Raw genomic sequence first — 21,416 nt, 5'->3', positions numbered from 1 at the left:
TACTGCATCATCCTGACTTGTTCTCTCTATTCCTCGCCTCCCCTCCTAGCCCCACAGCACCAAGGTACATATCTGTAATTTTATTTATTTGTATTTAAGCGCTCACTCTGCTCCAGACACTGTACTAAGCTCTGGGCAAGAAACAAGCTCACCCAGTCCCTGTCCCACACAGGGCTCACGGTCTTAATCCCCATTTTCCAGATGAAGTCACTGAGGCCCAGAGGACTGAAATGACTCACCTTTACACAGGTCACACAGCCGACAAGCGGCGGAACTGCGATTAGAACCCAGGTCCTTTTGAGTGCTAGGCCCATACGCAGAGATGGAAGCTAATCTGGGTAGTTGTTGGTAGGGCGACCCTCCCCTTCACGATTCCGGCACCTTCTCTTCCTATTCCCTCTTGGGTGAGAACAAGGATCGGTCGAGGGAGCCGATTAAGGAGCCATTTTTAATTCACCCTCAAGAAGGAGATGACACTAATCTCCCTGTCGTCGAGGAAGCCAGGTAGGGAATTGAATGCGGATTCCGTAGCTGTTGTCAGGTAAATTATAACGCCTCCGAAAATGCCTCCATGCAAGTAGGAATGTCCATTACTTGGAGTTAATTGAAAGGGAATAGAGGTGTTGATGGGATTTTCAGACCATATCTCCACATGTCTAATGGGCTTGGGGAAGAAAGCTCATTTGGGTGATGGGATAAACAGCTCTAGAAAATGGTGGAGGGAGAAATGGGTAGGGAGAGGTCAGGGAGGGTCCCATTCCCCACCCGCCTCGAAGACGGGGTAAAGAGAGACAACTTGAGGGGGAACCATTCATTCAGTCGTATTTGTTGAGCCTTACTATGTGCAGAGCACTGTACTAAGCTTTTGGGAGAGTAGAATACAAAATGTACAGACGCATTCCTTGCCATAGCAGGTCTGGATTTCTCTCCTTCCCCTTACTGTCCCCTCCCAGTCTCCCATGAGCCCACCCATCTCAATCCCACATCTTTTCCTTTTTCTTTCTTTATGGCAATTGTGAAGCGCTTACTATACGCCACATACTATATTAATCTCTGGGGCAGATCCAAGCTAATCAGATTGGACATAGTCCCTGTCCCAACGTGAGGCTCGCGGTTTCAATCCCCGTTTTCCAGATGAAGGACCTGAGGCACAGAGAAGTGAAGTGACTTGTTCAAGATGGCACAGCAGGCAAGGGGTAGCGCCGGGGTTAGAACCCAGCAACCATCACCCAGCCGGGCAAGGTGTTGGAGAGTTTTAAAGCTAATAGTGAGTAGTTTCTGTTTGATAGGTGGATAGGCAACGAATGGAGATTTTTGAGGAGGGGGGATGACATGCCCCGAGTGTTTCTGTAGAAAGAAAATCAGAGCAGCAGAGTGAAGTATGGACTGAAGTGGGGAGAGGCAGGAGGTTGGGAGGTCAGAAAGGTGGCTGGTGCAGTGATCGAGGCAGGATAGGATGAGAGACTGTACTAACGTGGTAGAGGTTTGGAGTCTTTCTGACTCCCGAGCCCCTGCCCCTTCCCCTGAGTCACTCTGCTTCTTGGAATTTGCTCTGCTTTTGACACGAACTGGGGATTTTTTTCCTCCATACTCCTTGACTATGCCTCATTTCTATCAGGGTTTTGATTTAGCCCAAGTTCTGCCCCTCCACCAAAAGCTCACCTCCTCCAAGAGGCCTTCCCAGACTGAGCTCCCCCCCTTTTCCCTCTGCTCCCTCTACCCCCCTTCACCTCTCCGCAGCTAAACCCTCTTCTCCCCCTTTTCCATCTCCTCCTTCCCCTCTCCCGTCCCACCCCCTCGGCACTGTACTCGTCCGTTCGACTACATATCTTCATCGCCCTATTTATTTTGTTTAATGAGATGTACATCACCCTGATTCTATTTATTTGCCATTGTTTTTAAGAGATGTTCTTCCCCTCGACTCTATTTATTGCCATCGTTCTCGTCTGCCCGTCTCCCCCGTAAGCCCGTCAGAGGGCAGGGACTGTCTCTATCTGTTGCCGATTTGTCCATTCCAAGCGCTTAGTACAGTGCTCTGCACATAGTAAGCGCTCAGTAAATACTATTGAATTGAATGAATGCCCCATCAACTCCCTTCATTTTATCATCACAACATCTTTAGGAAGTAGGGAAAGGACCCTCCTTTCCTCTTCTCCCTCTCCCTCCTGCGTCACCCTGATCTCGCTCCCTTCATTCCTCCCCCCTCCCAGCTCCACTGCACATATGTCCATCTCCTTAATTTATTTATATCAATGTCCGTCTCCCCTTTGACACCGTAAGCTTGTTGAGGGCAAGGAACCTGTCTGCCAACTCTGTTGGATCGTACTCTCCCAAGCGCTTAGTCCAACGCTCTGCACATAAGTAGGTGCTCAACACATGCGATTGACTGATTGAGGATCCTTAGAAATGGGACCCAAAAAGTCTGGCCCGGGCTCTCCGCCCAACTCCCGGGCCCCTGGCCCGTCTTTCCACGAGAAGCAGCGTGGCCTAGTGGAAAGAGCAGGGCTTTGGGAGTCAGGGAACGTGGGTTCTCATCCCAGCTCCGCCACTCGTCCGCTGTGTGACCTTAGGCAAGTCATTTCACTTCTCAGTTCCTCAGTTATCTGTAAAATGGGGATTAAAACTGTGAGCCCCACGTGGGACAACCTGATTAGCCAGGGCTCAGCACATAGTAAGTGCTTAACAAATACCGTATTATTATTCTTTGCTCCACTTCTCCCAGGTTTCGGGGTCCCAGAACTGAGATGGCACATCGGTGTCCTACATGTCTTCACTGGCATGCCCTACTGGACAGAGAAGCCTGAGTGAGTTAGCTACGTGGCCTGATAACAGTGCAGATCTTTGGATTTGTTTTATTTTAATGGAATTTAAGCGCTTACTACATCCCGGGAAGCGTACCGAGCGCTGCGGTAGACCCCAGATCACCAGTTGGACACCAAGTCCATGTCCCTCGTGGGCTCACACTCTTCATCTCCATTTAACAGATGAGGTAACTGAGGCCCAGAGAAGTGAAGTGACTCGTCCAAGGTCACACAGCGGACAAATGGCAGAGCAGGGATTAGAACCCAGGTCCTCTGACACCCAGGGCCGGGCTCTATCCACTAGGCCACGCTGCCTCCCTTTAGGGTCTTTCAAAATATAAAATCACGTGGGCAGCGATGTTAACTTACCCCTGTAAAGAGGGCAGAGATCACAATCATTGGAGAAGCAGAAGCAGAAAAGGGGGGAGGGGGAATATTTTCATTCCATCTGCGAAAAAAGATTGAGAAAATGATTTAACCTGCTTTGAAACAATCGGTGGTACTTATTGAGCGCTGAGTGCAGAGCGTTGGAGTAAGCTCTTGTGCCGTCTAACAGATTTTTATCTCATTTTACAGATGAGGTAACTGTGGCACAGACGTGAAGTCACTCGCCCAACGTCGCACAGCCGCAAAGGGGCAGAGCCGGGATTAGAACCCGGGTCCTTCTGAAGCCCAGGCCCGGGCTCCATCCTCGCGGCTTCTCTTGATGGATCATCTGCCGTTCGGGAGGGAAGGAATCCATCCGTCGGATAGGTAGGCGAACAAACACTCCACAGTGCCAATCCCAAGGGGCCCAGGCGGGATCTATAACTCGCATGGATTTTCTTTTTTCTTTTTTTTTTCCTGAACGAAATCCACTCCTCAAACCTCTCACGTTTAGAAAGCTGCTGACAGCACGGGCTGCCTGTTACATCTCTCACCTCCCGTATTGATAAATCAGGGCCTACCCTCATAAAACATGTCACGGGGAATAGAATCGATAATGCCCTCTTGTAAAAATTAATGAAGTCATTATTAACGTTGTTAAAGACAGGCCCATTACGGTCCGCGTTACTAACGTTCGCAAGTAGTGTATTTAAGGTGGGACGGTTGGACGGAGGTAAAAGGTCACCGGCCGTCTCTGCGGGGGAGTGTTTTAAGCCCCCTTGGAGAGAGGGAGAATTTACACTACTCCGAGACTGACCGAGTTCTGGGTTCACGGTAGCATTTTAGGGCTGTTTTCCAATCTTATCATTATTATTGTATGTTATTTGTTGGACACTTTGTATGTGCCAGGCACGGGGTAGGTCAGCTGTGTGACTGTGAGCAAGTCAGTTAACTTGGCTGTGCCTCAGTTCCCTCATCTGTAAAATGGGGATTAACTGTGAGCCTCACGTGGGACAGCCTGATGACCCTTTATCTACCCCAGCGCTTACAACAGTGCTCTGCACATAGTAAGCGCTTAACAAATACCAACATCATTATTATTATTACAAGCTAATCCAGTTGTTCACAAGGGCCTCACGGTCTTAATCCCCATTTTACAGAGGACCTAAATATGACCCCTGTTCCGCCAGTCACTCGCTGTGTGATCTCGGGCAAGACAGTTAACTTCTCTGGGCCTCAGTTTTGTCACCAGCAAAATGGTAACTCAGTCCCCTGTTCTCCCTCCTACTTAGGTTGTGAGCCCCATGTGGGACGGGGATTGTGTGCACCCTGCTTCACGCATATCGACTCCAGTGCTTAGGACTGGGCTTGACACATAGAATGGCCTTATCAAATATAATAATAGCAATAATATTACTAATAATAATAAATGGGAGAAGGAGCATGGCCTAGTGGAGAGATCATAGACCTTAGAAGTGGAAGGACCTGGGTTATAATCCCGGTTCCGCTGCTTGTCTGCTGTGACGTCGGGCGAGTCACCTCAATTTTGGGGCCTCGATTTCTTCATCTGTAAAATGGGGGTTAAGACCGTGAGCCCCAGGTGGGACAGGGACTGTGTCCAACCTGATTTGCTTATATCCACCCCAGTGCTTAGGACCATGCCTGGCACACAGTAAGTCCTTAACAAATATCACAATTTTCTTTAATATTATTAGGGCCTGCTGGCCTTGTTCTAGTTGTTCTGCCTCTGCTTGTATCTACCTCAGCACTTAGTACAGTGTCTGGCACATAGTGAGTGCATAAGAAATACCATAAAAAAAATTGTAAACTCCTTGAGGGGAGAGTCTGCCCTCAGGACACCGTAGGCCTTCAAGTTATACTTTTGACTGAGCCACCCCAACACACAATTTCAAAGGTTACAAATGAGCAAAAGGATGAAGACTCCTGCTGAATTGATCATAGTATCGGAGTCTCCTTTTCCGACTATTTTGCCATTTTCAAACTGAAATTAACTGTATTTTAAATTTATTTTCTTCAACTGTTTACCCGTAATAGAAACTTACAATAGTGCGCTTCAAAATACGGAGAACTAGCATATAATAACTGTCCGTTAAAAACTGTTTTTGCAGTTGTTTCACGGCCGCCCGATGTATTTAACTTGAAATTTTGAAAGCCGCCGTGTAAATTCCGTATACCGCTAAATAACAGCTTTCATCCGGTTTCCCTTTCAGTCGTCTAATGGAAGGGGGGAAAAAATAGAAAAAGCAGATTTTCAGCCAAAAGAGATTGATAATTAAAGGCTCCGGGGGTTTAAACGATAATGTATCTGAATCACAATGTGGATTTTTGACTTTCTGCTAAGAACTGGCTTGGAAATCTATCTATTAAAATATTATCAGGAGGGTTGCTCTGTCAGAACCGGGGAAGAAGAAAGGAGGGGAGGAGGCCAAATTGCAGCTTTGCAATTTGAGGGTAATTTAAATCTGTTCCATTTCTTTTACAAGTTTTTTTTTTCTTTTCTAAAGGCTTCATCATGCCGAAAATGATTCTAAATGATCTAGTTTTCTTAAAGATTGACCTCGGGGCTCGCTCTGACCCCAGCTGTATCCCCATTCAGTTTTTATTTACCAACGAAGGGGCTGCTTCTGGTCCTTACGGGCTGAGAGGGCCGGGCCCGGGAGAATCTCCACCCCCGGCTCTCCCGGACGGAGATCACGAAACCGGAAACCCGCTTTTTCTCTTTTTTGGGTCGACTATGGTGTCGGGGGGGAAAGCAGTCACAGGGTGATGTGAAAGGTTCAGTGTCCTCCAGGACCAGCAGCCTCACTCTTTCTTCCTCTCTGCCTCTAGCTTTCTCCTCTCTTCTCTTCTCTCTCTTCTCTCTGTCTCCGAATCTCCCCTCTCTGTCTTTCTTCTCTCCTCTGCTCTCTCCTGGCACTTCTCTGTCTCCCTCTCTCCACTCTCTCTATATCTCTTGCTGTCTCTCTCTGTCTTCTCTCCTCTATTTCCCAATCTCTCCTCACCCTCCTGTCTCTTTTCTCTCTCCTCTCTCCTCTCATTTCTCCCTCTCTCCAATCTTTATCTCTCGCTGTCTCTCTCTCCCCATTTTCTCTCCATCTCCCTTTCTCCTTTCCTTCTCTCCTCTCTCTTTTCTTTCCTCTCCCTGGCTCCTACTCACTCCTCTCTCTACTCTTTCTTTAATCTCCTCTCTTGGTCTTCTACTGTCTCCTCTTTCTTTGTAGCCACTATTTCTTGTCTATCTTCCTCTTTCCAATCTCCCTCTTTCTCCTCTGTTTCTCCATCTCTTTCCCTTTCTTCTCTCCCTCTCTCCTGTCTCCTTTCTGTGTGCCTCTTTCCTCTCTCTCTTTATCCCTTCCCTGCATCTCTCCTCTACTCTTTCTCCCCCCTTTCTCTTTTCTCTCCTTCTGTTCTCACTTCTCCATATCTCCTCTCTTTCTCCCATCTCATCTGTCCATTTCTCTCCTCTCTGTCTTCTCTCTCTCTCCATTCCTGGCAATCACTAAGCAATTATAACAATCACTAATCACTTAGGGAATAAGTGAGCCAGCCCAAGCAAATGTTTTACTCTCACCGGGTCGGGAAAATGCAGAATGCATTCATTTAAGTCGGATGTACTGAACACCTTCCTGTGTACAGAGCACTTTATGGGGCCCGTGAGAGCCTGCTATCGGTTCAGGTTTGACAGGAGGGTGGTAGAAATAATAAATGTGCTCTTTGTCCCCCTTGGTAGGTTAAATTATGATGAAATGGATAAGGCAGACCTCCACTGGGTACATGGAAACAGCATGGCATAGAGGAAAGAAGCCAGGCATGGGAGTCAGAGCACCTGAGTTCTAATCCCGGCACCGCCACCCGCCAGCTTCGAGACCTTGGGTGAGTCCCTTCCCTTCCCTGCGACTCGGTTTCCTCAACTTTAAAATGGGGATTCAATCCCTGTTCTCTCTCAGACCGTGAGCCTCACGTGGGACAGGGACTGTGTCCGTCCTGATCCATTTGGATCTCCCCCAGCGCTTAGAACAGTCCTTGACACATGAGAAGCGCTTACCGAATGCCGTGATTATTATTCTCATGAACGTTACATTCGGCGGGAGCAGGAGGCAGAGTAGACCGACATTTGGTAAGAGCAAAGGCGTGGGTAGATGAATTACCGACTGCCTCTGGAGCATCGATGTGAATATACGTTGTGCTGGCCGGGTTGGGATTAATCAGGGAAGGCCACCCGGAGGTGGTGACATTTGAGGAGCCCAGGCAGATGGGGTGAGCTGAGGCCGTCGACTGGTTGCCCTTCTTTCCCCCTCTTTCCCCGTCCTACCCACCACAGTCAGCACACCATACCCCTCCATCGTCCCATCATTGACGGATAATTACTTCACCGCCGAAAGCCCTGACTCACAGGAATTTCACTGATGGAAACAAATTTCCCTGACAGATGCAATTTAAACTCTCAGAGTTGCTGACATGTAACCTGACAGTTTGCTGGAAAATGGAATCACTTCTTCCCACCCCTCCGCATATGTGGAAAAAAATATCTTTAAGTTTGACCGGAGGGTGGGTTCTGAAGATTCAGGGGCAGAGACGAAGGAGTCGGGGAAAGGCGATTCGGTGTGGCGAGTGGGCAAGGGAGATCCCTCAACGTGAATTTGTTTTTATGTAAAAGGGGAGAAATGAAAAATTTACTGAATCCCAGAACCGCGACCTATTCACGGTTCTTGTCTTTCCATTTCCTGCGAGTAGTCAAAGGACTAAGGGGACATGAAAAATATAAGCTCAAAGTGAATTTCATTCCTGTCATTTATCAGTCCATCGGATTCATTGAGAGCTTTCTGTGTGCACAACACTGTACCGAACGCTTCGGAGAGTACAATGTACCAGAGTTGGAAGTCACTTCCCCTGCCCACAGTGAGCTTACTGTCTCGTGGTAGTATTTGCAAGATGATGAAAAATCACTGTTCCATAACAAAGTGAAATTGAACCAGAGAACAATCCCTCAAAAGCCAGAAATCCAGAATGAGAATCATCGGACACGGTTTCCTTGCTCTGTTTTCAAGAAACGCGAACGGTCTGATAAAAATGTATTTGGGGAGGTATGCGGCCTCGATAGAAAAGAAAGGCACGACAGAGAATATTAAAGGTAATGACGGTGGGACATCTTGAGGGCTTACCCTCCATCAGGGTAGAACGTGAGCTCGTCGTGGCAGGGATTATCTCCGTTTATTGTCGTATTGTTCTTTCCCAATCAATGCAGTGCCCTGCACAAAGTAAGCACATAATAAAGACGAATGAATAAATCAGACGTTCGAGTCAGATAAATACCATGGTTCAAAATGGAAGGGGGAAGAGGTATTGCATCTGCATTTTACAGATGAGGAAAGGGAGGCACAGAGAAGCTAAATGTTTGTTCTCCTTCCCTCCCCTGCTCCCTCTATTTTTCTTTTTTATGGCATTCGTTAAAGTGCGTACTATGTGCCGGGTACTGTACTATGTGCCGGGCGGGGTACGAGCTAATCGGGTTGAACGAGGTCCCTATCCCCCAAGGGGCTCCCAGTCTTAATTCCCATTTTACAGATGAGTGAACTAACTAGGAACGGAGAAGTGAGGCGACTTGCCCGAGGTCCCAGGGCAGACAGGTAACAGAGGCGAGACTAGAAGCAGCACGGCCTAGCGGATACAGCACAGGCCTGGGAGTCGGAAGGTCATGGGTTCTAATCCCAGCTCCTCCACCTGTCTGTTGCGTGACCTTGGCAAAGTCACTCAACTTCTCTGCCTCAGTTACCTCATCTGTAAAATGGAGATTGCAGCTGTGAGCCCTGTGTGGAACAGGGACCGTGTTGAACCCGATTTGCTTGTATCCGCTCCAGGGCTTTACCATCCAGTGCTTAAAATACCATAATTATTATTATTATGATTATTAGAACCCAGGTTCTCTGACTTCTAGGCCCGGGCTCCGTCCACTAGACTACACTCCTTCTCTCCCTTCCTTCCTTCCTTCCTTCCTCTTCAGTCTCTCGCCGGGAGTTTACTGGGTCCAGATGAAAGCACACGGACAACACGGAAGGAAGGCGAACAGGTTCAGATCTTCAGCTACGCGTTGCCAGGGGAAGTACCTCGTGTTTCTCCGGTACCATCCTAGGCACTTAATACCCTGCTGCGCATCGGATCCAAGAGGAATCGATCCATCAGTGGTATTTAATGAGTGCTTCCTGTGTGCAGAGCACTGTACTGAGCGCTTGGGAGAGGAATCGGCAGGCACTAGGAGGAGCTTCTAGTCTGGAGAACTCAGTAAATACCGTTCTTTCGATCGTATTTATCGAGCACTTATTGTGCGCAAGGCATTGTATCAGCGCTCCTATGGCTTCCTTTAGAATGTAAACTCATTATAGGCAGGGAATGTGCCTATAGTTCCTCTGTACTCTCCCAAGCGCTCAGTACAGTGCTCTGCACCCGTTAAGCACTCGATAATTACGAATGAAAGAATGCTACAATTTATCGAGCCCCTGGGAGAGTCCGGTAGCATCGAAGCCACACTTCGTGTCTTCGAGGATTTTACGCCGTAGCGGATTGTTCAGTCACTCGAGAGCAAACGGACTTCCGTCGGCCAGAACGACTCGTCCCCCTTTCCCTTTGTGTGCAGATCTAGCGTCGATCATCGTGTCCAAGAGATCGCGCCCCCGACGACTTCTCCGTGAAGGAGGGAATGAATCACGTTGGGGGATTTGCAATCCTGCAGAAAAATCTTAATTAACATCCCTCCGCCTGTGGCGCTCGGTTCCTTCAGAATTAATGAGGCCGACAGGTAAATTAACCAATTATTACTATTGTTAATGTAGCGACAGCTCTACCTAGGCGAGACGTGTGAAGATCAAATCTGCCGGGATTCGGGGCGGAGGGGAGTGTTGACGTCTTTTTAGCTCCGCTGATTTTTTTTTTCTCCCGTTCCAGAGGCTCGGTAGAACTAAGGAAGAGGTGCGGCCGAACGGAAAGAGCCCTGGCGCGGGAGCCGCGGGACCCGGGTTCTAATTCCAGCCTCCGCCAGCCTAGTGACCCTGGGGAAGTCACTTTAGCTCTCGGTTTCTTCCTCTTCCGAGCGGAGACACGATACCGTTCGCCCTCCGATCTGGACAGTGAGTCTGGTGTGGGTCAGTGACCGTTTCCGACTTGATTATTCTGTGTCTACCCTGGTGCTTAATTCAGTGCTCAGCACACGGTCGGTGTTCAGTAAATACCATCGATTGAGCACTTGGTTGCTTCACTTCCCTGTGCCTCAGGTCATTTGTAAAATGGGGATTATGACCGTGAGCCTCTACATGGGACACGGATCGTGTCCAACCGGATTAACTTGTATCTCATCGAGAGCCCAAGAGGCAACTGGGAGCTCATTGTGGGCAGGGTGGGTGCGTTTGTTGTTCTATTCTCATCTCCCAAGAGCTTAGTACGGTGCTTTGCACACAGTAAGTGCTCAATAAATACAATTGAGAGAATGAGACGGATCTGAGGGTTTAATTAGGATTATGGTATTTGTTCAGCGCTTACTATGTGCCAGGTGCAGGGTGGGTTTGCCAGCGACCACCCCGTGCGTGGGATTTAAAAGCTCAGCAGGGAGCCTTGCTGGGTTCCCGGGGGCCGGGGGGGAAACTTATGACATGTCCCGTCTTTTACCGTGGCTATGCCCGTGTAAAATTGCCGGAGATCTTGCTTGCCTTTGGTTTCCGTGTAATTAGATCTTAATCAAATAATTGGATCGGAAAACCTCCCTGATCTTCAGGGGGTCCCCCTCGGGACGTCACGCGGAGGGGCCGAGAGATCCGATAGGTATCTCTCGTTGCTTCCTTCTCACGGTGCCGCCATCTCTCCTGTCTCACTGCCAGACCCTGGCCTACGTCCTACCTCTGGCCTGGAACCCCCTCCCTCCTCCAATCCGACAGACGACCACTCCCCTCCGACCTCAAAGATTGTATTTATTTGTATTGCTGTCTGTTGGCTTTCAGTGACGTCCGTGAGCTTGTTGTGGGCCGGGATTGTGACTATTTATTGTCTTGCAGTTTCCCAGACGAGGGCTCTGCACACAGTAAGTACTTAACGGATACCTTTGATGGATCATCAAGATTAGAGAAGCAGTGTGGCTCTGTGGTAAGAGCCCGGGCCTGGGAGTCACAGGTTCGAATGCCGGCTCTGCCATTTGTCTGCTGTGTGACCGTGGGCAAGTCACTTAACTTCTCTGGGCCTCAGTTCCCTCATCTGTAAAATGGGGATTAAGACTGTGGGCCTCACGTGGAACAACCTGATGACCCTGTCTCTACAGAACAGTGCTCTGCACATAGTTAAGTGCTAAACAAATACCATCATTATTATTATTAAGATTACCTGGATGTCACGTAGAAGAAGGTGAGCACCTGTGAATTGGGCTTGTGGCTGGGTTTTTTTTTTTTTCTTCAGCTTTATTCAGTTAGAGAGGCTTAAGGGTGGTAGTGATTTTCAGCAGAGAAAAGTGCTCTCTGCAAATGTATATGTGTGTGTGTATACAAATAAGAAAAGACGTTTGTATTTGTTAAGCGCTTACTGTGTGCAGAGCACTGTTCTAAGCGCTGGGGTAGACACAGGGGAATCAGGTTGTCCCACGTGGGGCTCACAGTCTTAATCCCCATTTTACAGATGAGGGAACTGAGGCACAGAGAAGTTAAGTGACCTGCCCCCAGTCACACAGCTGACAAGTGGCAGAGCTGGGATTCGAAAGATGTGTCTTTTAAGGGACACGCACGCCACATGTGAACGGACCCAGGAGTAGAGGCCAAGCCACCAGCCTTTCTGGACCGTTTCCCATACAGAGCATTTTACTTAGCGCCCAACCCACACCGACACACTTGGGTAACACACTGTTTATTTCTAGGCAGGGATACGTGAGACACCTATGCGGTCTCTTCTTGGACTTTATGCTGACGCTCATGTACACCATCCTATTTCACTCAGGCACACACATTCACACACTGCATTACACTTTCATTACAAGAAGCAGCGTGGCTCACTGGAAAGAGCACGGGCTTTGGAGTCAGAGGTCATGGGTTCGAACCCCGGCTCTGCCACTTGCCAGCTGTGTGACTTTGGGCAAGTCACTTAACTTCTCGGTGCCTCAGTTCCCTCATCTGTAAAATGGGGATTAAGACTGTGAGCCCCACGTGGGACAACCTGATTCCCCTATGTCTACCCCAGCGCTTAGAACAGTGCTCGGCACATAGTAAGCGCTTAACAAATACCAACATTATTATTCTTTCTATACAGGCGCAGTCCACGTTACATTGGATGAGCCAGGCCGGAGGGCCGGATTCTAGGTCCACCGGTGCTAGGATCCTAATTTCACGCGGGAGATCGGGACCCACCACCTTGCCCTGCCGAGGCGCCATCCTTCGCCCTACTCCAGCGATAACCCCTCTGATTTTGTAAAGTTTTATGTTTACTGTTGGATGCAGTGAGATTAAAAATCCGTGAGTACAAATAAGACTGAAGTGATTTTCTTTCTCCCTCTTGCTCATGTAGGCTTGTGTTGTGCTTCTTTCTTTTTTTGTTTCATTTTTTTCCTCCTTTCTGTCACTTTCATTCTATCCCTTTCTCTCTCTCTCTGCCTCCTTCTCTTATTTCACTTTCCTTCTTGCTTTTTTTCTTTCCTCGCCCGTGCTTTATTACTAGCTTGCTTGCTTTGTTTCTCTCATTTTTCTCGTTTCTTTTTTCTTCTTTCACTTTCTCCCTCTTTCCTCTCGTCCCTCTCACTCTTTCTTGTTCATTGTTTTCCTCTCTCTCTTATTCTTTCACTTCCTTCTCTCTTCTCATTCTTTCTTCATTTTTCTTTTTTCACTTACTCTCCCCCTTTCTTTCACTCTATTTCTTCCTTGGTTTCTTCTTTTCTGTCTTTCTATCTTCCTTTCTTTTTCCCTTTTCTACCTCTGTCACTTTCCTTCTTTCTCTCTCTTCCCCCTTCTCTTTTCTCACTTTCCTTCTTGCTGCTTTCTCCCTCTCACATGCTTGATAACTTCCTTTGATTCTCTCCTCTTTCTCTTGTCTGTTTTTCTTCTTTCAGTTTCTCCCTTTTTCTTTCTCTCTTCCTGCACTCTGTTTACCTCTAGGTCTTCTCATTCTTTCTCCATTTCTTTTTTTTTTAACTTTCCCTTTTTCTTTAACTCTATTTCTTCCTTTGTTTTTTCTTGCCTTTCTGTCTTCCTTTCTTTTTCCACTTTCTACCTCTGTCATTTTTTTCTTTCCCTTATCTCTCTTCCCCCCTCTTTTTTCACTTTCCTTCTTGCTTTTTTCTCTGTCTCGCTCATGGTTGATTACTTTATTTCCCTCACCTTTCTCTTGTGTCTATTTTTCCTGTCCCTCTCTCACTCTTTCTTGCTCTTTGTTTTCCTCTCTGTTTTATTCTTTTACTTTCTCTCTTCTTTACCTTTCTGTCTTCCTGCACTCTTTCTCTCTCTCCTCCCATTCTTTCTTCACTTTGTCTCCCTCTTTCACTCTATTTCTTTCTTTCTTTTTCACTTTCTACCTCTGTCACTTTCCTTCTTTCCCTTTCTTTTGCTCTGTCTTCCCCCTTCTCTTTTTTCACGTTGCTTCTTGCCACTTTCTCTTCCTCTCTCATGCTTGATGACTTGCTTGCTTTGTTCCTCTCATCTTTCTTTTCTCTTCTTTCTGTCACTTTCCTTCTTTCCCTTTCTCTTCCCTTATCTTTCTCTTGTCTATTTTTCTTCTTTCAGTTTCTCCCTTTTTCTTTCTCTCTTCCTGCACTCTATTTACCTCTAGGTCTTCTCATTCTTTCTCCATTTCTTTTTTTTTTTTTAACTTTCCTGTTTTCTTTAACTCTATTTCTTCCTTTGTTTTTTCTTGCCTTTCTGTCTTCCTTTCTTTTTCCTGTCCCTCTCTCTCTCCTCCCATTCTTTTGCTCTGTCTTCCCCCTTCTCTTTTTTCTCTCCCTCTCTCATGCTTGATGACTTGCTTGCTTTGTTTCTCTCATCTTTCTCTTGTCTATTTTTCTTCTTTCAGTTTCTCCCTTTTTCCTTCTCTCTTCCTGCACTCTCTTTACCTCTCTGTCTTCTCATTCTTTCTCCATTTCTTTTGTTTTACCTTTCCCTTTTCTTTGACTCTATTTCTTCCTTTGTTTTTTCTTGCCTTTCCCTCTTCCTTTCTTTTTCCACTTTCTACCTCTTTTCCCTCTTGTGCTTGATTACTTGCTTGCCTTGTTTCTGTCATCTTTCGTCTTTTCGTCACTTTCATTCTTTCCCTATCTTCCTTCTTTCACTTTCTCCCTCTTTACTCACCTCCCTCTCTTTTATTCTTTCACTGTCATCTTTTTCCTCCACTCTTTTTCTCTTTTTTTACTTTCTCTCTCTCTTTTGTTTTTTCTTGCCTCTCTTCTTTTCCCACTTTCTACCCCTTTCTCTTCACCCTTTTTTCCTCCGACACCCATGCTGTTTCCACCACACGTCATTTCTGACACATGTGTCCTGACACATATGTCAGAAAAGGAGAAAGATGGACAGGAGGAAAGGGGGGAAGAGGGAAAGTGACAGAGGTAGAAAAGAAGAAACAAAGGAAGAAATAGAGTGAAAGAAAGAGGGAGAGAGTGGGGAAAGAGGGAGAAAGTGAGAGAAGAATGAGAGAAACCAAGCAATACAGCATGAGAGAGGGAGAAGAGAAAGGGAGAAAGAAGGAAAGTGACAGAGGTAGAAAAGGAAGATAGAAAGGCAGAAAAGAAGAAACAAAGGAAGAAAGAGTGAAAGTGAAAAAAGAAAAATGGAGAAAGAGGGAGAAAGTGAAAGAAGAAAATAGAAACAAGAGGAAAAATGAGAGAAACAAAGCAAGCAAGTAATACAGCATGAGAGGGAGAAGAAAAAGAGAAAGCAGCAAGAAGGAAAGTGAGAAGGGGGAAGAGAGAGGGAGAAAGAAGGAAAGTGACAGAGGTAGAAAGGGGAAAAAGAAAGGAAGATAGAAAGGCAGAAAAGAAGAAATAGAGTGAAAGAAAGAGGGAGAGAAAGTGAAAAAAGAAAAATGGAAAAACAGCAAGAAAGAGTGAGAGGGACGGGAGGAAAATGAGAGAAAGCAAGCAAGTAATACAGCGTGAGAGAGGGAGAAGAAAAAGAGAAAGCAGCAAGAAGGAGAGAGAAGGGGGAAGAGAGAGGGAGAAAGAAGGAAAGTGACAGAGGTAGAAAAGGAAGATAGGCAGAAAAGAAGAAACAAAGGAAGAAATAGAGTGAAAGAAAGAGGAACAGACAATGAAAAAAGAAAAATGGAGAAAGCAAGAAAAAGTGAGAGGGACAGGAGGAAAGAGGGAGAAAGTGAAAGAAGAAAATGGAAACAAGAGGAAAATGAGAGAAAGCAAGCAAGCAAGTAATACAGCATGAGAGAGGGAGAAGAAAAAGAGAAAGCAGCAAGAAGGAAAGGGGGAAGAGAGAGGGAGAAAGAAGGAAAGTGACAGAGGTAGAAAAGATAGAAAGGCAGAAAAGAAGAAACAAAGGAAGAAAGAGTGAAAAAAGAAAAATGGAGAAAGAGTGAGAGGGACAGGAGGAAAGAGGGAGAAAGCGAAAGAAGAAAATGGAAACAAGAGAAAAATGAGAGAAACAAAGCAAGCAAGTAATACAGCGTGAGAGAAGGGGGAAGAGAGAGGGAGAAAGAAGGAAAGTGACAGAGGTAGAAAAGGAAGATAGAAAGGCAGAAAAGAAGAAACAAAGGAAGAAATAGAGTGAAAGAAAGAGGAACAGAAAGTGAAAAAAGAAAAATGGAGAAAGCAAGAAAAAGTGAGAGGGACGGGAGGAAAGAGGGAGAAAGTGAAAGAAGAAAATGGAAACAAGAGGAAAATGAGAGAAAGCAGCAAGAAGGAAAGGGGGAAGAGAGAGGGAGAAAGAAGGAAAGTGACAGAGGTAGAAAGGGGGAAAAGGAAGGAAGATAGAAAGGCAGAAAAGAAGAAACAAAGGAAGAAATAGAGTGAAAGAAAGAGGGAGAGAAAGTGAAAAAAAAATGGAGAAAGAGCAAGAAAGAGTGAGAAGGATGGGAGGAAAGAGGGAGAAAATGAAAGAAGAAAATAGAAACAAGAGAAAAATGAGAGAAACAAAGCAAGCAAGCAATACAGCATGAGAGAGGGAGAAGAAAGTGAAAAAAGAGAAGGAGGCAGAGAGAGAGAAAGGGATAGAATCAAAGGGACAGAAAGAAGAGAAAAAGAGCAAAAGAAACAATAAAAGAAATACAAAACAAGCATAAAAGAGCGATAGGGAGAAAGAGAGACAATCACTGCTGTCATTTGTCTTAATTGATTTTTAGTCTCATTACATTCAGCAGTAAAATCAAAAATATAACTTTACAAAATTAGAGGGGTTATCGCTGGAGTAGGGCGAAGGGTTGAGCCTTGGCATGGCAAGGTGGTGACAAGGTCCCGATCTCACACGTGAAATTAAGATTCTAACACCGGTGGGCCTAGAAGCCAGCCCGACCTTTCCTCCAGCTTGCATCAGGCCTCAAGAGGGAAGTGGCTCCATCTTATTTTCATCCCCCATTTTTTCTCTTAAAGAGAGAACTTGAAGAGGGAAGAGATTCATTCATTCAATAGTATTTATTGAGCGCTTACTATGTGCAGAGCACTGTACTAAGCGCTTGGAATGGACAAATCGGTAACAGATCGAGACAGTCCCTGCCCTTTGACGGGCTTACAGTCTAGCATCTCCTAGAGAAAAGATGACAAGGAAAGGAGAAAGAGGGAAGGAAAAAGAAAGAAGTTGTGAGAAATAATGAAAGGGAAAGCATAAAAATGAAAGACAAATGAAACGAAGGTAGAAAGAGTGAGAAAAGGAAAGAAGAAAGAGGTAAACAGAGAAAGGAGTGAGAAATTGAGAATTCAAGAGTTCAGGAAGAGAAAAAGAGAATGAAAGAGAGAGTGAAAAAAAAGAAAGCGGGAGAAAGACGGACGCAAGGAAGTCCTTACCGTTCTTAACTTCTCCTGCGGTCTTCTTTGTTGTAGTTGATTGCGGTTGTGCTTAATTAACCTCAAACGGTAAAGTCAAAATCAAACTTCACAAAAGCAGAGGGGTTTTCGTTGGAGTAAGGTAAAGGATCGTACCTCGGCACGGCCAGGCGGTGGGCCCCGATCCCCCACGTGAAATTATGGATGCTTTGAAGATCCTGACGCCGTTGGCTTCTGGGCACCGTGACCTTTCCTCTCGCCCGCGTCGGTCCTCCAGAGGGAAGAAGCCTGGGGACATAGAGAGAGCGAAATTAGATGGTGTAGGTGAGCATCTGCATAAAATAAAAGAAGGGACTGTATAAATGTTACATGTATCCCTGCTTCGACATAAGCGATGCGTTACCTAACTGCCTGGGTCTAGCGCCAAGTAAAATGCTCTGTATGTGGGGGGGAAAAATTAAGAATACTTTTGTTTTCAAAGAATGAGGTAAGGTAGGGCTGTGACGGATACGAAGAGAAAAATATCTTTTTTTTAAAAGAGGAATATTTGCTGAGCCCTGGGATATAGATACCAGAAAATCAGGATGGAGCCCATCCATCTCCCCTACAGGGCACACAGGCTTTATCCCCAATTTAGACATTTATCATTATTATTATTATGGTGTCTGTTAAGCGCTTATTATGTGCCAAGCACTGTTCTGAACGCTGGGATCGATACGAGAGAAGCAGCGTGGCTCAGTGGAAAGAGCACGGGCTTGGGAGCCAGAGGTCATGGGTCAAATCCCAGCTCTGCCACCTGTCAGCTGTACTTCTCTGGGCCTCAGTTCCATCGTCTGTAAAATGGGGGGTGAAGACTGTGAGCCTCACGTGGGACCACCTGATGACCCTATATCTACCGCGGCGCTTAGAACAGTGCTCTGCACATAGTAAGCGCTTAACAAATCCCAACATTATTATTATCACGAGGTAATCAGACTGAACACAGTCCCTGTCCTCATACGGGGCTGAGTCTCAAGCCCCATTTTCAGGTGAGGTAACTGAGGCCCAGAAAAGTGAAGTGATTTGCCCAAGGCCACATCGAAGGGACAGAACCAGGTCTTCTGCGGGCTCGGCATATTAAGGGGACGTCAAAGAACCTCTGATATTTATTTTCCGACAGAGGAGTCGTGTGTCTGTGGGAAGGTCTCCTCCTTCCCGTTCTTTACCTGCCGGGATTCCCCTGGCATTTGCTCCCTCTTGGGAGCAAGGAGCACAGGCAAATGCTTGGAGAGCGATGGTGCTAGAACCAGTGGGATTAAAGGTGGGGCGGGGTTTAGGATGGGATGTGTCTGGGTGGGTTTGAAGAGCCATGGGGAAGGGGCCATTGGAAAGTGTGAGGGTAATAAGAACAATAATAACGATGGTATTTGTTAAGCGCTTACTTACTTACTGTGTCCGGGTGGGTTTGAAGAGCCATGGGGAAGGGGCCATTGGAAAGTGTGAGGGTAATAAGAACAATAATAAGGATGGTATTGGTTAAGCGCTTGCTTACTTACTGTGTCCGGGTGGGTTTGAAGAGCCATGGGGAAGGGGCCATTGGAAAGTGTGAGGGTAATAAGAACAATAATAACGATGGTATTGGTTAAGCGCTTGCTTACTTACTGTGTCCGGGTGGGTTTGAAGAGCCATGGGGAAGGGGCCATTGGAAAGTGTGAGGGTAATAAGAACAATAATAACGATGGTATTGGTTAAGCGCTTGCTTACTTACTGTGTCCGGGTGGGTTTGAAGAGCCATGGGGAAGGGGCCATTGGAAAGTGTGAGGGTAATAAGAACAATAATAACGATGGTATTGGTTAAGCGCTTGCTTACTTACTGTGTCCGGGTGGGTTTGAAGAGCCATGGGGAAGGGGCCATTGGAAAGTGTGAGGGTAATAAGAACAATAATAACGATGGTATTTGTTAAGCGCTGTTTGTTAGGCACTTAACTCCGAGGTAGATATGAGCTAATCGGGTTGGACACAGTCCCCGTCCCGCATAAGGCTCACAGTTTTAATCCCCATTTTACAACTCACCCCCTCCTACCTCTCACTTCGCCCGCACACTCCTCTCCTCTAACGCCAACCTGCTCACCGTACCTCCATCTCATCTATCTCCCGGCCAACCTCTCGCTCGCGACCCACCTCCGGACCTGAACTTCCTCCCCCTTCATTTCCGACAGATGGCCGCTCTCCCCAGATTCAAATCCGTATTAAAATCACATCTTCTCCGGGAGGCCTCCCCAACTAAACCCGTCTCTACATCCGGAGCCCTGAGAGGGACCGGCAGACTGAGACCCCAGAGCCGCGGGCCGGGCCGGCCCGGGCCCTCCCTATCCCGGGGCCTGCCTTTCCAAGTCCCCACATGGACCCCGGCGTTCCCGGACTTATGATTTTTTAAGCGCTGACGAGGTGCCCGACACTATGTTAAGCGGTAGGTACAAGATCAGGTCGGGCACAGTCCAATCGACTGAGTGCTGACCATGTGCAGAGCGCTGTAATAATAATAATAATAGTAATAATATTGGTATTTGTTAAGCGCTATGTGCAGAGCACTGTTCTAAGCACTGGGGTAGACACAGGGGAATCAGGTTGTCCCACATGGGGCTCACCGTCTTAATCCCCATTTTACAGATGAGGTAACTGAGGCACAGAGTAGTTAAGTGACTTGCCCACAGTCACACAGCTGACAAGTGGCAGAGCTGGGATTTTAACTCATGACCTCTGACTCCAAAGCCTGTGCTCTTTCCACTGAGCCACCCTGCTAATAATGGTGGTATTTGTAAAGCGCTTACTACGGGCCGTGCGCTGTTCTAAGCGCCGAGGTAGATACAAGGTCATCAGATTATCGCATGCGGTGCTCACAGTGTTCACCCCCATTTTACAGATGAGGGAACTGAGGTCCAGAGAAGTAAAGTGACGGGCCCAAGGTCACAGAGCTGACCAGTGGCAGAGCCGGGATTAGAACCCACGACCTCTGGCTCCCCAGCCCGTGCTCTTTTCTCTGAGCCCCGCTCCTTCTCTACCAAGGCCACTCTGTAGCCCACGGCCTGAGGAGATAACGGGGCCGAGTCCGCCGGGAAATCCGGAGTCGAGAAGTCGGAAGGAGGGACGTTGGTGAGGTGGTCCCCGAGCCGGGCCTCTGCACACGGCTTTCAGGATTTAGGATCGCGGGCGGGATTAAATAGGACGGGATTTCACGGCCGCCCCCGGGAAGAGGGAGGCCTTGCGGTCTCCCGGGCCGAAGACATAGTTTCTACCACCATCTAGTGGTCCACGCTTCGTCCGGAGGAGAACGTACCCACAGAGACCCTCACTCACAGACCCTCACGGCTTTCCCCGTCGCATCCCCGCCCTGGAGAGAGTCCGGGGTCCTGGGTTCTCATCCCCGCTCGGCCGCTTGCCCCACCGTGTGACCTCGAGCAAGTCGCTTCGCTTCTCCGGGCCTCCGTCTCCTCATCTGTAAAATAGGGGTTCGAGATCTATCAGTCCATCGCAGGTACTGAGCGCTGCGCTGAGTGGTTGGGAGAGAGTACAGTATCCCAGCAGAACAGATTCCCCGTCCACTATGAGCTTACATTAATGAACGTAAATAAATCACCGATATGGACGCGAGTGATGTGGGGTGGAACGGGGAGGTGAATAAAGGGAGCAAATCAAGGCAATGCAAAAGGGAGTGGGAGAGGAGGAGATGAGGGCTCGGTCGGGGAAGGCCTCTTGGAGGAGATGGGCCTTCAACAAGGCTTCGAAGGGGGAGAGAGCGAACGTCTGTCGGCTATGAAGATGGAGGCCGTTCCGGGCCGGAGGTGGTGGACGGACAAGAGGTCGGCGCCGAGATGGATGAGGTGAAGGAAGAGTTGAGCGGGTTGGTGCAGGAGGAGTGAAGCGTGTGGGCTGGGATGTGGTAGGAGAGTAGCAAGGTGAGGCAGGAATGGGGCGGGGTAATTGAGCGCTTAAAATCCGACGATGAAAAGTTTCTGCTCCATGAGGAGGACGGGCCAACTGGAGGTTCTCGAAGAGTGGGGAGACGAGACCGAACGTTATCCTAGAAAAGTGATCCGGGCGGGAGAGTGACGTATGGACTGGAGTTGGGAGAAACAGGAGGCTGGGAGGTCAGTGAGGAGGCTGATAAATTTCTCAGGGAGGGAAAGGATTAGTGCTCCGATTCATGTGGTACCTGTTTGTATGGAGAGGAGAGAGCAGATCTTAATGCTGGCGTAAAAGTTGAACTGACAGGATTTGGTGGCAGATTGAGGGAGATGCTTTTTCTACAAAAATGTTCA

General features: G+C 47.4%; 2 long non-coding RNA genes across 2 annotated transcripts; one reads left to right on the top strand and one right to left on the bottom strand.

Annotated features, from left to right (window-relative positions):
• The first annotated feature begins 3,416 nt into the window (after window positions 1-3,416).
• Window positions 3,417-12,675, top strand: LOC103170189. The gene is made up of 5 exons (XR_003765757.2): window positions 3,417-3,554; window positions 6,919-7,061; window positions 9,190-9,981; window positions 10,128-10,309; window positions 12,462-12,675. It is a non-coding gene; the product is annotated as an uncharacterized LOC103170189 (long non-coding RNA).
• Window positions 7,877-20,835, bottom strand: LOC114817922. The gene is made up of 3 exons (XR_003765761.1): window positions 20,451-20,835; window positions 17,275-17,406; window positions 7,877-8,437 (listed from the first exon to the last, which is right to left on the bottom strand). It is a non-coding gene; the product is annotated as an uncharacterized LOC114817922 (long non-coding RNA).
• Between the last annotated feature and the right edge of the window lie 581 nt (window positions 20,836-21,416).

The sequence above is a fragment of the Ornithorhynchus anatinus genome, chromosome 17, assembly GCF_004115215.2.
Source record: "Ornithorhynchus anatinus isolate Pmale09 chromosome 17, mOrnAna1.pri.v4, whole genome shotgun sequence".
NCBI lineage: Eukaryota > Metazoa > Chordata > Mammalia > Monotremata > Ornithorhynchidae > Ornithorhynchus > Ornithorhynchus anatinus.
This window is presented reverse-complemented; position numbering and strand designations above follow the sequence as displayed.